Raw genomic sequence first — 15707 nt, forward strand, 5'->3', positions numbered from 1 at the left:
TTCGCTAGTGTCAACTAATGTCTGAGATTTTGTAAATTCATCAGATGTTTCTTACTTGTGTATTTTCTTAAACAAACTTTTCTTTTCAATCTTAGACAGTCTTCATACGTTTGTCTTTCGATAAGTTGTTCATAGTTTTTATTTGTTAGTGGCAACTAATGACTGAGATTTTGTAAATTCATCAGATGATACTAACACATGTATTTCTTAAACAAACATTTGCTTTTCAAACTTAGCTAGGCTACACACTTTTGTCTATTCATACACTCGTTCAAAAAAATTTCTTCGCTAGTGTCAACTAATGTCAGAGATTTTGTAAACTCATCAGATTTCTTAGTTGTATATGCACAGCCAATATTATACTTATAACAGTCGTATTGTTTTCTTTTGTACGTGACAACATATATCTGTGATTGTTTTATGAACACATATGGTTTCATTTCTGTAGTTTATGTAACACCTTGTCAAACTCTTAAAGGTAGTACTAACTGTTTAAAACAACAATGCAAAGTGTTTTAGATTTACTTGATAAATCTTTTACATCAAAACAAACTAGAATAGCAATATGTTTGAATCTGTAACAGGTGATACCACCAATAGCGTGTTGTACATAACAAAGTCTGCAAAATAATAAAGATTGATTAGGGTTTTTATTTAGTAAACCTTTTAACATAAAGTGTAGAGTCTTTTGTATGTAACAACAAAGATGCGATGAAACAACGCAAAACAAGAGAGGCTGCGTTTGTTAAACCACATATAAATTAAGATGCATACATCTACAAATGGGGCAATGTTTGAAATAGTTTGGCCGTATAGCCTCTAAATTCGGGACCAATAGATTAAAAACATTGCCCCATTTGTAGATGTATGCATCTTAATTTATATGTGGTTTAACAAACGCAGCCTCTTTTGTTTTGCGTTGTTTCATCGCATCTTTGTTGTTACATACAAAAGACTCTACACTTTATGTTAAAAGGTTTACTAAATAAAAACCCTAATCAATCTTTATTATTTTGCAGACTTTGTTATGTACAACACGCTATTGGTGGTATCACCTGTTACAGATTCAAACATATTGCTATCCTAGTTTGTTTTGATGTAAAAGATTTATCAAGTAAATCTAAAACACTTTGCATTGTTGTTTTAAACAGTTAGTACTACCTTTAAGAGTTTGACAAGGTGTTACATAAACTACAGAAATGAAACCATACAGATGTGGCCTTTAAAAACACACGTTTTCTCCCGCGGCATTCGCCAAATCGTCTCGCGGAGTCACGCAGAATTCTGCAAGTATTTTCGAGGGGGCTACTTTCCCTTTTCCCTTAATGTGTTTCGCTTCACAGAAAATCCACCAGGTGGCGCATAAAAAACTAAATTTTTATATGCGTTGTCATTGCGGTTGTTTCCAGAAGTTAATAAGGGCATTGCTGAATATTTAACATTTCTATTAAAACAGCAAAGTGACGTCAACCCCTTCTTGCCAGCATAACAGCGCATACATATATTAAGATGACTGTACGTGCAATGGGCATTTATACTCAGTGCAACAAAGAATTTGGTGTGAGCCTAATACACTTAACTCTATTTACAATGAATATCTTAATTATTTGTGTTGTCGAATTTTGACACCGTTTCATTGTTTGTTCATAATATTAATAATTATGTCAGTTTTTCTAAAAGTATTAATATTTTAAAGAGATTCATGTGGTATAAAAATACATGTTTTAAAGTTATAAATGTTGTAAAAATATATTAGTATTATTGTTCTTAATATATTAAGAACAATAATATGACACATGTATATTGCGCTAAATTGCTTTGCATATGGAAAGAGGAATTCTTCTCAACCACCACCAATAAAGTTTAAAAAATATTCTTTAGAAAAACGGCGTTTAAACCCACGCATAAACATGGGCCTATGCTTACATACTGTACAGTGGGCATATGATATCTTTATTTAGTTTTACATATTTAAAACTTTAATAATACCTTTCTTGCGCATATAGGCAGTCAGTGTTATGATTTTTTTTAATCCTTTCAGCCGTTATTCATAACAGTAAAAATATTCAGTGGCTTTGTAAATATACTACTAAAATAATGGATTAAAGTAACTTTATAAAATCTCTTAATGTCACTTATGTATTTTTTAGTTGGTCAAAACAAAATAAATGGCTAGAAATAGAACAGACATTTTAATTTAAAATGTACATATATTATAGGCGTATATTATAGGTCCTTCCAGATATCTTATCTCAGACGTTCGCAGTCAACACTTTTAAAACTTATTTATATAAAATCTAATTTATAAATTAAGAAACAAAGTTTTAAGTTAAGACAATAATAAATATGTTTATTTTTATTGAAAGGAAAACGTAGAAAATGTTATTATGGGTATAGTTGATGCAAATAAAGTGTGCAGTATACAAAAAATGCAAACAAATTATTTCTAAAAGTGGCAAGATTTAAAAAAAAATAAAGGTGGTATAAAGAAAGACATGAGAAAAGTAGAGGTATGCAAAAGAGCACAGTTTAGTTATTGTTAATTAAAGCGGTTTTATACACCTTTGTTTGAATTGACAAGCATTTTATTCGCCACTTTCAACACATTTTGTGATTGATTTACTGATTTATCACAGAAAATTGTTGTCAGAAGCAAAGCTATTGTACAAAGCATCTTTATATGTATGTTTTAAAGTTAAAAATGTTGTAAAAATATATTAGTATTCTTTTATATTAAGAATCTAAAATTATTCTGCAATATAAATTATTCTCAACCAACACCAATAAAGTTTAAACATTATTCTTTAGAAAAAAAACCGCGTTTAAACCCGTATTGCGTGGAGCGAACAAGAAAACATATGCTTACATGCTCATTCGGCATATGATATCTTTTTTATTTAGTTTTACAGTTTTAAAAGTGGCAAAAAAGTTCTTAAAATCTAATGAATACTGGTTTTGTAAAATGTATATAACTGCAGATGCGTGCGTGGGATCCGGGCAGGTATCCTTTTCCTCCAGACCTTGACGCATGGTCGCGGGAAGGCGAGAAATATATTTTTTTTAAGTAAAAATATTTTGCACAATTGATATATTACTTATGAATATTTTAGGAAATTATTTTTGACACACGTAGGTTATTACGTGTATTTTGGATTTTAATTTTTATTACTGTCTGTGCCTATCCGTGGCCTCATCCGAGCACACTTTCTTTGCCTTGCGTCTTTTGAAGACATTGGTACGCAGCACCATGACCCAGAAAAGACTCACACACCTTTCCCTGATGCATGCCCACACAGAAATACTGAACTCCCTGGACATTCGTCCCCTAGCTCATGAGAGACTTTGGAATCTCTATTATACAACCGGCGCAATGCGCGACGCGAGTTTTTTCTGCTCGAGTAAAGAGCGCGTTGATAATATGCGTATTAACGGAATGACGGGTTTGTTTATTACATACATGGATGCGCAGCAGCACAAAAACGCTTTTTAATATGAAAAAAGGATTAAAATGTAACAGATTATTATTGAGTCTCTTGGACATAAATGATGACCAATTATGAGACGTTAGAAGGCGTAAAGAGCTGCTTCATCTGTAGCTACAGTAAGTAAATAAATGCTTTGCTTTAAACAAATGCATCTACTTTTAAATGTTTTTTTTTAAATGCTACCCAACGGATTTATTGTATATAATGACTCTGCACCTGTAGATATGGTGAGATGAGAAAACATTTTAAGTAATGCTTTTAAAAAAAACATTTTGCTGTCCAAGTGCTGAAATGGCTCTCCACACGTTTGTAAATTCTTTATCTTTTGTTTGTAACAAATAAAGTATTTTTACAGTACAAACCTTATATAAAGCCTATTCTAAAAATGTAATTATACACCATGTATTTCTTACAAAAGTATACAATATCAGAACTAAACCCATCATTATTTTTGTTCAGATTATGAATTATTTATAAGTTTAAAAAAGACAGTAATAGTACTATTTAGTAAAAAAAAGATCTATATAAAAATATACTAGGTATGTTAATGTGAGAATATTTTACCACTGTTAATCGACGTGTGGTCCTAACTTAAAAACGAAAGTAAAATATGTTCGTCCGCATGGACATTGAAAATTGTGAAGTTTAATTAATATTATATGTTGTTGTTATAATATTATATGTTGTATGTAAATTGTAACGTAAGTAATTCCCCCTGGTATAAGTATTTTTGCTTCTGATTAATAGCGCATATTCATCTGAGAACTGATGATGTCTGTGTGTTTCAGACCCTGCTGTGTGCCCTGAAGTGTATATGACAATAAAGTAGTAAATCTCAATTTTTTTATTTTTAAAATGTATTTTAAATAGGCCTATAGGCTCATAGGTTTTTTGGTTAAAAAAATTCACAGCACCCCCTGTTCAAAATGACTTCCAGCGGCCCTGCCTTGACGCTTTGTGTGTTCGTCTTTAAATGGTGCGGCGCTGACTGGTCGGCGTATGACATCAGAGTACCGCGAGAGAAAAGGTAAAGTCGGACCATTTGTAACATTTCGACTTGCTCTCGCGGTACTTTGATGTCTTCGTTGCTGAACTGTCTGCGCAGCGCCACATAGAAACGCCCTTTGACTCTTTAAGGCAAAGTACCAGCAACATGAGAAGTGGTGGCACGCAAAAGAAAGTGAAGGTACACAGTACGCTAAAATATAAAGTGTCTGTACTGCGAGCACTGGTTTAGTTATTTACATCATGAGTTGCTCTTTCACCATTGTGCACCCGCGCACTCGGTCTGTAGTTTGTAGCTCGCGCTCCGGCTTCGATAAACAATGCCCGTTTCTCAATACCAAGTAGGGGAGAGTGGGGCAAAGTGAGCCAGTGGGTAAGTTGACCCACCCCCTTTATCTAGGCAACCATACAGATTTGTAGCCGTGTGACCACAAATACAGGTAGCAACCATAATTTATATTTGGCTATGTTAAAGAGAAGGACAAATAAAAAGAGTTTTATGATTTTTTAAACAAAAAAAAAACAGTTTTTATCCTATCAAAGAAAAATTTATACATACCAGGTATAAAGGCTGTTATGTTAAAGTAGATTTATCCAGGTCTAAATATTCATACCATAAATATTGGTGATAAGCTAATGTATAAAACCATGTGAATGATTTAGCTAAAGATTAGCCTGAATTACTAAGCTAGGCAGTTTCCCAGAACGGTGGCTGTGGGGCAAAGTGAACCAGATGGGGTAAACTGAACCAGGGGTTCAACCCCACCATGAGGCACTGTAACCATTGAATATGTTTCATAAAAAAAAATATTCTGTAGTTTCGCACAACTGATTTGTTCATTTTTAAACATTTTAGAAAACATATCATGCTAAGACATTACAATATTAATTAATTTTTATGCATTTGGCGTTTTGCAGGTCCACACTGAAAAAACAAACATACCACTCAGAAACGTCCATTGACAATCTCCAAACAATAAGTTGTTCCTCAAAATCTGTATTTTCATCTGATACAGACTCAAACATGAGTGGATGACATCAGAGTACCGCGAGAGCGATTTAAAACCAACCTCCTCCGCTTTATTTCTCGCGGTACTCTGATGTCATCTGCTTGTCGGTTCTTGTGGCGCTGCGTAAAGTTGACCACACCTAAAAAATGTACTGCTAAACTCGACAGAAATGCTCTGTATACCAGCACCTCCTTTATTAATTGTATAGCAGGAAAAGTTTTATTTTACTTCTCAGCGTGATAAATAGCTTACAAGGTTTGGTGTGTGAGCGTGTGAACTGACAGAAATGCGTGTGTCTCATGGTGGGACTTGAGAGCCTAGGTTATATCAACATATGTCAAATTAAGTTACCTGATATCCACTTAATTTTATAAGTTATAAACATTCATTTAAAATAATATACAGCGTATGTATTAGGCCTATTTGCTTAAATTGCATTTTAACAAAGAAACTGCAAGGGTTGGAATTAAAACCCAACACGCTGGTGAAAACTGGATTAACCGGTTTTCTTTTGATTCCCTGATGATGAGGTGATCGATTAGCATTGGGGGTTGGCAAAGAATTGGCAGACCTAGGGGTGGGTGGTTTTTAATTTCTTGACTCTGTGTCACTGGTAGCTGCTAAAACAAGCAGCTAAACCATGTACAATTAATTACATTTTGGAATTAACTTCCTTCATGTCTTTTTATTTATACACTGTAAAAATATTTTCTGAATTTTTAAGTAAAGTTAGCATTAAATATGTTTTACAAACAATTGGTTTACAAACTCTGGGATGTTTGTGATTATCATCATTCAGAAAAGTGGTGCTTGTGTTTAGACTGGTGTTTTACGTGATTAAATCAGGAAGATTACATTAGTTTCTTTGCGGTGTAGAACAGTTTGTAATCAAAATGCAGAAATATAGTATATTTATAAACATCGCTGAAACAAAGAGTGAATTAAAATTGAAAAAGTAATAAAGTTAAAGCTGCTGATAATTTTGTTTATATTTACTAGCATTTTCTGAGTGAAAAATGTTTAGATTTTGTTAAGTAGCCTAAATCCTACTCCAATTTATTTCAGTGTAGGTTTCTCATTTTTATCAGCTTTCTTTTGCTTTTCAAAGGGCCGTCTACCTTTGCTACCGCCAGTGCTTTAATGTGGGCCGGTAGGCGCCAGTACTCAGTACCGCCACTTCCAAATATAGCTCTTGAGCGTACCACCATCTCTCCCTGCGCCCAGAACGTACTGTTAGCGTACCAGTCCAGAACGCTCATTTGCACATTAAAACAGAGGCTTAATTTAATCCTTTGGCTGCCCTGCTGCTTTTCAAAGCGCCCTTCACAATGCAAGCTACCTAATTCGTCCCACCGAGAACAGAGACTACATTACCCATACACCTTTGAGTTTTACAAGTTGAAAGCGCATGCGTAGCTTTTGCTGCTGTCAATAGGCTAGTTCGACTTCATGCGGCGCCCCGACAGCCGCAAGACGTCACAGTATCGCGAGAGCGAGGCGAAATATGATTTCTTGAATCATTCTCGCGGTACTCTGACGTCATCCGGCTGTCGGTTCTTGCGGCGCCGCATGAAGTCGAACAAGCATAGTGTTAACAACGTGGTTCGGAGAGGTGTGTGAAACGCGCAACCATAGCTGCTCTGTTAAAATGAAAATACAATGAATACTTAATATGCCCTCCTGGTTTTAGACTCTGAGGAGTAAAAGAACAAGGTCAGAATCAGAGGACTCTCGCTGGCTGACCTCCCACCAAGCCAGAATGATAGCTGCAGGTCAGATGCAAGCTTTTTCCAATACCCTTTTGTAGGTACGTGACAATCTCTGCTGTCGCGGCTGTCAGCTTGGTTCCCCTCGACGCAACTTCGGATTTCCTCAGACGATGTGCAGTGTAAAAACATTATTGAAAATGTATTATACATACTTGCTAAACTACAAGTGAACGAAATTTCAATGAATTTGAACGACGCGCACAGGAGTTTTATCACCCGCAAAATGGAAAACAATGGGACAAAATAAAGTGATGACTTTCGAGTTTCAAATGGCCAATATTTTGTTATTCTTGAACCCATAGACATGGTCTTGGTGTCCAGAGAGTATCTTTGCCTGACAGCGACAATATGTTATTAAAAAATAAATTACATCATTATGGATAAATGAGTGCTTGCAGAATATATATATATATATATATATATATATATATATTTGAGAATGCTTATCAGTACTTTTTTGTTTCTTAAACTTTAAAGATGAATATTCTCCTTTAGAGATGGGCAATTTTCAGCAATAGCACATTATATTCAAAATTTTGAGCTCATAAAAAAGATTTTTCGCTTATTTAAATGACTTTTTTATGTTTTTATGGCACGTTTAGTTTTGGTGCAATTTAATCAAAAGCTTGTAATTAGGAAATACACACAACATGCTTAACGTATATTTTCTATATGTTAAAAATGTTGTAAAAATTGCGTATTCTTATATAATAAGAATAACAATATGATATATTTATATTGCGCTCAAAATTATTTAAAAATGGAAAAAGGAATTCTTCTCAACTACCACCAATAAAGTTTTAAAATTCTTCTTTAGAAAACAGCGTTTAAACCCACGTGCACCGAACAAGAAAACGTATGCTTACATACAGTCCGTGTATGATATCTTTTTTATTTAGTTTTACATATTTTTATTTATATGCATTTAATAATAGTCTACCGTAAGGTCATAATGTACACACTGTTAAAAATTATTCAGTGGCTTTGTAAATATCTCTAAAATATTAATGTAACTTAATAAAATCTTTTAATGCAGTTATGCGATTTTTTTAGTTGGAAAATAAATTACTAAAAATAGAACAGATATTTTGTGTAAAATGTACATATATTATTTGATGTATACGCCTTAATAATATAAGTATTACATTTACAGATTATTTTAGTCAATATATTTAAAAAGGTCAGAGTAATATATTTAAGTTTTTAAAACTGTAATAATTGCATATTTCAAAATATTATTATTTCTATTTGACATAAAAAATGTGTAAGTTTTACGCCTAACTTGAAGTATGATTTACTTATATTTTCACATTGATATTATTTGAGTAAATGTAGGCAAAAAATAAATGAATAATAAGTAGAAAAAATGTCAATTTTAAACAATCACATAGCCAACGGTTTTTAATTAGCAACAAAGAAACTGCGCATTTTGCCGATGACAAACACCTCAGAAACTCCTCGAATTTATGAATATTTACACTCACAATATGATTTTATTTCCTTAGTACAAAAGTATAACATATTATACAAATTCATAGTGAAATGTATTAAACACCATTGCATACTTTTTATCGTGTTTCATACCATGTAAAGGGAAACATGATAATATAAAAAGTAGCCTACTGTTCAGTAATGCAGAAAAGCGCAACATGTTAAAGCTATTAAAACGTTCAGATGCAAAAATGAACTAAATGTAAAATTAGATAAACTAGTTAATGATATTGCGTAAATGCGCTCGGTCTCTTAAAAGGTCTTCGCAAATTATTTTGTTATAAGACTCGATTATCATACATCACGTCTCTTCTACTGTAAGTACACGGAAAAAATAAGACAAATGATGCGCGTTTGAGTCAGATTTTTATGAAGAATATGTGACTGTTTATGTAACTGGCAAAAGAAAACTTCGCCAACAAAATGTTTGCAAAAAGCATGCATTTGTATGACATCAAAGTCTATCGCCTATACATCGATAATCCGTGTCATGTTACTTCAATATCATACAGTATACGCTCAGCATGAAGTCGAGCACACACATTGTCGTCAGTATGGCCTACATGAAACACGCCTGCCCTCTACAGGTTTTTATATTTCCTGCGTCCCCCACCGAACCCCCCTTCTGCGGGATCTCGCAGAATTTCGGAAGTCTCCGCGGCATTCTGCTCTCAGAGACGCGCATTTTTAAAGGCCACATCTGTATGTGTTCATAAAACAATCACAGATATATGTTGTCACGTACAAAAGAAAACAATACGACTGTTATAAGTATAATATTGTCTGTGCATATACAACTAAGAAATCTGATGAGTTTACAAAATCTCTGACATTAGTTGACACTAGCGAAGAAATTTTTTTGAACGAGTGTATGAATAGACAAAAGTGTGTAGCCTAGCTAAGTTTGAAAAGCAAATGTTTGTTTAAGAAATACATGTGTTAGTATCATCTGATGAATTTACAAAATCTCAGTCATTAGTTGCCACTAACAAATAAAAACTATGAACAACTTATCGAAAGACAAACGTATGAAGACTGTCTAAGATTGAAAAGAAAAGTTTGTTTAAGAAAATACACAAGTAAGAAACATCTGATGAATTTACAAATTCTCAGACATTAGTTGACACTAGCGAAGAAAAAACTTTGATCAAGTGTTTGAGGCGACAAAAGTGTGTATTCTAACAAATTTTGAAAAACAAAAAAAATTTTGTTTAAGAAAATATACACGTAAGAAACATCTGATGAATTTACAAAATCTCAGACATAAGTTGACACTACCACATAAAAACTATGAACAACTTATCGAAAGACAAACGTATGAAGACTGTCTAAGATTGAAAAGAAAAGTTTGTTTAAGAAAATACACAAATAAGAAACATCTGATGAATTTACAAAAAATCTCAGACATAAGTTGACACTAGCGAAGAAAAACTATGAACAACTTATGAAAAAACAAAACGTATGAACTCTGCCTAAGATTGAAAAGCAACATGTTTGTTTAAGAAATACACACGTAAGACCATCTGATGAATTTACAAAATCTCAGACATTAGTTGACGCTAGCGAAGAAAAAACTTTGATCAGGTGTTTGAGGCGACAAAAGTGTGTATCCTAACTAAGTTTGAAAAGAAAAGTTTGTTTCAGAAAAAAATACGCGAACCTAGCAACATCAGTAACAAACCATAGGTAAAATATAATTTCATGTTTGCTTATTATGCACTGATAGATGTTGACCTAAGTTGAACCTAACCCCACAGGCATACCAAGGGTCTGCTCCACTTCATAAAAATCCTGTCATTGCTCCTGTCATTGGGGGGTTTTGTGCTGTAAGTCGTAAAGCTAAAGACGCTGATTGACCTTAAAACCTAATCTAACCTAATATCAGGTTAGGATGTTCGAATAGTATATTTTTATTTTTTAAATAAGTGTTAAGGTTTACCTAATTAATATATGTACATGATTTCACTGTTATGTAGAGGTACATCCTATCTGGTGTTGTTGATATAGATAGTTTAATGGTAGCACACAATCATGTTTAACAAAACCACACACACACACACACACACACACACACACACACACAAAAAAAAAAGTCTAGTGTGTCTCTGTAAGCCATGGCAATTTTGTTAAAATGTTTTGGGCCCTATTTTAACGATCTAAGCGCATTGTCTAAAGCGCACAGCGCAACGTCTAAATGGGCGTGTCCGAAACCACTTTTGCTAATTTAACGACGGGAAAAATGGTTTTTGCGCCGAGCGCATGGTCGAAAAGGGTAGGTCCTATTGTAATGGGAGTATTTTGGGCGTAACGTGCAGTAAACCAATGAGAGTCACAGCTCTCATCCCCTTTAAAAGCCAGTTGCGCTGGCGTTATGTCTAATTAGATGACGGACTTTGTAAAATGAAAAACTAAGCGGAGGAAGAAGATCCCCAGTTTAAGATTAATGTTAAATAATTGTGTTGTTTTTCACTTGTCTTGAAATTGTTATTTTTTTATTAAAACCTTTAAACCCGTTTTCTTTTAGTCATGGAAGTAAAAAGCAGGCTTGTAATTGCTTTAAAGGTATGGCTATCCAATATCATCAAAAAATACTTTACAAGTATGTAAGAAAAGGTTTGTACTCTAAAAATACTTTATTTGTAACAAACAGGAGATAAAGAATTTACAAACGGCTCTCCTCACGTTTCAGCACTTTGGACAGCGTTTTTTTTTAGCAAAGAGTTTTTTTAAGCATTACTTAAAAATGTTTCTCATCTCACCATATCCACAGGTACAGAGTAATCACATACAATAAATCCGTGAGGTAGCATTAAAAAAACATTTAAAAACAGATGCATTTGTTCAAAGCAAAGCATTTATTTACTTACCAGGGCTGCAGGTGAAGCAGCTCTTTGTGCCTTCTAACGTCTCTTAATCAGTCCTCATTTATGTCCAAGAGATTCAATAATAATCTTTTACATTCAATCCTTTAATCTTTCATATTTAAAAGCATTTTTGTGCTGCTGCGCATTCATGTACCTTGTGATAAGCAAACCCGCGTTGTCCTCCCGTGTATAGGCGCATTTTACTAATGCGCTCTTTAAATAACATAAAACACATTGCGCCATTGACTTTAGACTTTAGACCAGGTTTTTGTTGGTCAATGGCGTAGTCTATTTTAGTTGCCTCAAAATAGCACCGCGCCAACAATGCGCCTGAACACACCTCATTTTCAGACCAGAACGCCCATGGGCGCAAAAGGGGGCGCAAATGCATTTGCTATTTAAACAACGCGGCGCTAAACGTGAAAATTAGGGTGGAAACTAGCGAAAGACACTTGCGTCGCGCATTGCGCTGTATTGCGCCGGGTGTAAGATAGAGCCCTTTGTCTTTAAATAAATGTTTGTTGTCACGTTAGTGACATCCTGGCTTATAACATCGTCAACTTTGATAAATAATATTTGCAAACATTTTATTGTTCCCTAAATGGATAACAGAGGGGTTTAAGGTGACATTAATTAAAAAACAACACCACAATGTGAGATAAAATGTCTTAAACCTTTTAAGTTTCTTTAAATCGCAAATAATGGATAACATGATTTAATCAGTATCTGTGTAATGAATCCTACATCTAAAAACCCTTACTTATTGTTAATGAGGACACAGACTTAATATCAAAACTTTAGTAACAAACAGAGACATCATAGACCCCCATGCCAACACACACACACACACACACACACACACACACGCACACACACCTTGCAAAGACACGGGCTCATAAACACGCCCACACATAAACAGACTGGATGCACACACACAGACACAAGCGCGATTTGGTGCTGCTCATGTGACATTAGAAAGATATAAACTTACTCATACACACCTAGATGTTTAATTATGGAATGTGTATAAAAACTTTTGGATGTTAAAACAAAAAATTAAGATCGAATAGCTTTTGTCATAAAAGTCACATGGCCGTTTCATTTTAAAACCCTCATGTTTAAATCAGAGAATGCTGACAGAATTGCATTTGTTGTATAATAAACACATAGAGGTTGGGATCCACAGCGGACACAAAACCAGGAAATGGGGTCAAAATGTCTTAAACAATAAAAAGGTTCTTAACGCCATAAGAGCGCCTCAGCGTACGTTCTCTGGCAACATTGGATCGCGCATTCAGTTGTTTTAATCAGAGACTTGATTAAAGAATTCCCTAAATCTAAAATTAAACCCTTATTTTGTCAGAGCGGCCAGAATTACATTTTATTGTGTAATAAACACATATTCCCAGTTGGTTTTAAGATGTCATTAATTTAAAACAAAACCCAGAAGATGATTTGAAAATGTCTTTAATCGTTTAAAAAAAGTTTCTTAACGGTGTATATGAACACGCATCCGCGTATGTTCTCTATTGTAAACGCTGGAACACAATCTAATGGCGTGATCAGAATATTGTGCACGAAAAGATTAAGATTTTATTTATATTAAAATAAATACCCTTTAGTCTAAAGACTATAGTATTGTTGGGACCCCGGTGATTTTGACACCGTTCTTCGCTATACACATACTGAATATTTCATTAAATAATTTGTTACAACCAAATGCTTTATTTTTGTCAGTGTGCTATTACATTTTTTTCCACTACAGTTTTAAAAAGACCCTAGTTTACAACCCGCCACCTGCTGTGAACAGCCATCATCATCTCACACACACTGTTATAAGAACAGCATCAGAAACAGAAAAATATCTGATCAGAAAAATATAGCTTATAGTTAAATAGATAATAACAGATTTAAGTTTAACCAGTTACAACTAAAATATTCTATTCTTGCGTGACTTTAAAGAAGTCTATTGACAAAACAAACGTATATATCATACTATATTTGTCAAACACGCAGTCAATTGACCTAAATCTAAAATAATACTTTATTTTTGTCAGAGCAGACAATATAAGACTCTTTGTATAATATACACATATTCACACATGTTTTAAGAAGCGTTTAATTAAAAATAAACCCCTAAAATGAGTTGAAGACGTCTTAAAACATTTTAAAAAGTTTATTAACGTCATACATAAGTTCTCTGTCACAAATCTAAAATAAACCCCACTATTTTTCCATAGTGGACAGAATTACATTTATTAAGGTTATTTTAAAACGGCATATATGAACACTCACCCGGCGCTTTGTCAGGCACCGCCGGATCTTTAATACGTGTGAAACTATAGAGTAGGTTATGAAAAGATTCACGGAATTCCTGAGCCGTTTAAAAATTTATTTAGTTTAGACTATTGTCTAAAGATTGTAGTAATGGCTCAGGTCATTGCTTAAACTATACCCGTATACGGAATATTTAATTAAATAACCTGTGATGTTACAAACAAAAGTTTTAATCATAGCATTGTTCATGATTTGTCTAAATCTAAAATAAACATTTACTTTTTTGATACCGTAATGGGGAATTATTTTACCCACGTTGAGTTTTAGAAAATCTCGCTTTACAACACGCACCCCTGTGAAAGAATGCATGGCTTGTGAGAAGGAGGGAGGAAGGGTGAGAGCTGACATCGAATGCCAAAACACGAGCTGTCACACACGAGCCGTCATTAAACATAACAGCATACGCTTGACATAAAACACACGCAGTCAATTGACCTAAAATCTAAAATAATAATTTATTTTTGTCAGAGCAGACAATATAATACTCATTGTATAATATACACATTTTCACACATGTTTTAAGAAACCTTTAATTAAAAATAAACCCTAAAATGAGGTGAAGACGTCTTAAACAAGCTCTGTGGACAAATCAAACACAGGTATCCAGTATCCGAAACGATTTAAATCCATTTTGCCACAAATGTTTAAAATGTCCCAGACAAATCCAAAAAGTCTCTGATTTTTCTCTTTTTTAAAGATACGTCCAAAGCGTTGTGGTCTGTATCCTAACCTGTAAACAGATAAAAACAAGTTATTAGGACAAATATCTAAATAAAACAATTAAAACTTTTTTCTTATACAATATAAACGTACCGTGGAGATCCACTATATATTTTGCAATACACACAACGTTCGCTTTGCCGCTGATATCCAAACCTTTAAAACAGATAACACATGTTATTAGAAAATATTAAACCAAATCAGTTTGTTTAAATCTATTGTAACAGGATTAAATAAAAACACACCGGACAACACGAGCCACTCGGCGTCTCTTTTGTTCCAAGATTTCCGTGTTACGCTGCGGGAGGTTCTAGTCTCGGTCTGACTTTTTTTGTTCATTCCACTCTTCTCCGCGATTTACCAGGAATAGTTAATACCAGTTTAGACAATTTCGCTGCAAGACCAGAGATCGATTTTTTAGTTTTTAAATAAATCAGACAAAATACTGGAACGAACACAGCGAAACACATACATACCAATAGACTTGAGTATAACAGCTCTGCTCCATCCAAACTGAGTCCGGGAGATCTCTTGTCGCTCCCCAATAAAGGTTCGGTCATAAACTTTCAAAGATTACATCACACGACCCCCACACAAACACACACTGACATAATATCAGCATCAGAAAACTTTGTGTCTGAACAGAAAATAGACTAGTTCGATAGAAAATATCGGCTTTAAGTTTAACCAGTTACATCTAATACATATATATATATATATATATATATATATATATATATATATATATATATATATGATTAGTGATTGCCTTTAAATAAACTTTTGATGTTGCAAAACTTTAGATTCAACAACACACATCGCAGTGTGACAGGCAGTATTGAGACGCGCACGGGTCGAAAAAGGAGGGGTGATAGATAGAGACAGCAAATGTCGAAAACACAACCTGTCATTAAACATGACAGCATAGGCTTGACATAAAACACACACACAGGAAAAACAAACCACTAAATGACCGGCCATAAAACGATAAAACACTCGCTGTCTAAAGTTGACAACTTGTACAGA

The 15707-nt window shown here is 33.9% G+C and overlaps 1 long non-coding RNA gene across 1 annotated transcript; it reads right to left on the reverse strand.

Annotated features, from left to right (window-relative positions):
- Nucleotides 1–14775: 14775 nt before the first annotated feature.
- LOC135745426 (uncharacterized) lies at nt 14776–15405 on the reverse strand. Its single transcript, XR_010531237.2, has 3 exons — nt 15158–15405; nt 14927–15075; nt 14776–14837 (listed from the first exon to the last, which is right to left on the reverse strand). It is a non-coding gene; the product is annotated as an uncharacterized lncRNA (long non-coding RNA).
- Nucleotides 15406–15707: the final 302 nt, after the last annotated feature.

This window comes from Paramisgurnus dabryanus, chromosome 12, assembly GCF_030506205.2.
Source record: "Paramisgurnus dabryanus chromosome 12, PD_genome_1.1, whole genome shotgun sequence".
In the NCBI taxonomy this organism is placed as follows: domain Eukaryota; kingdom Metazoa; phylum Chordata; class Actinopteri; order Cypriniformes; family Cobitidae; genus Paramisgurnus; species Paramisgurnus dabryanus.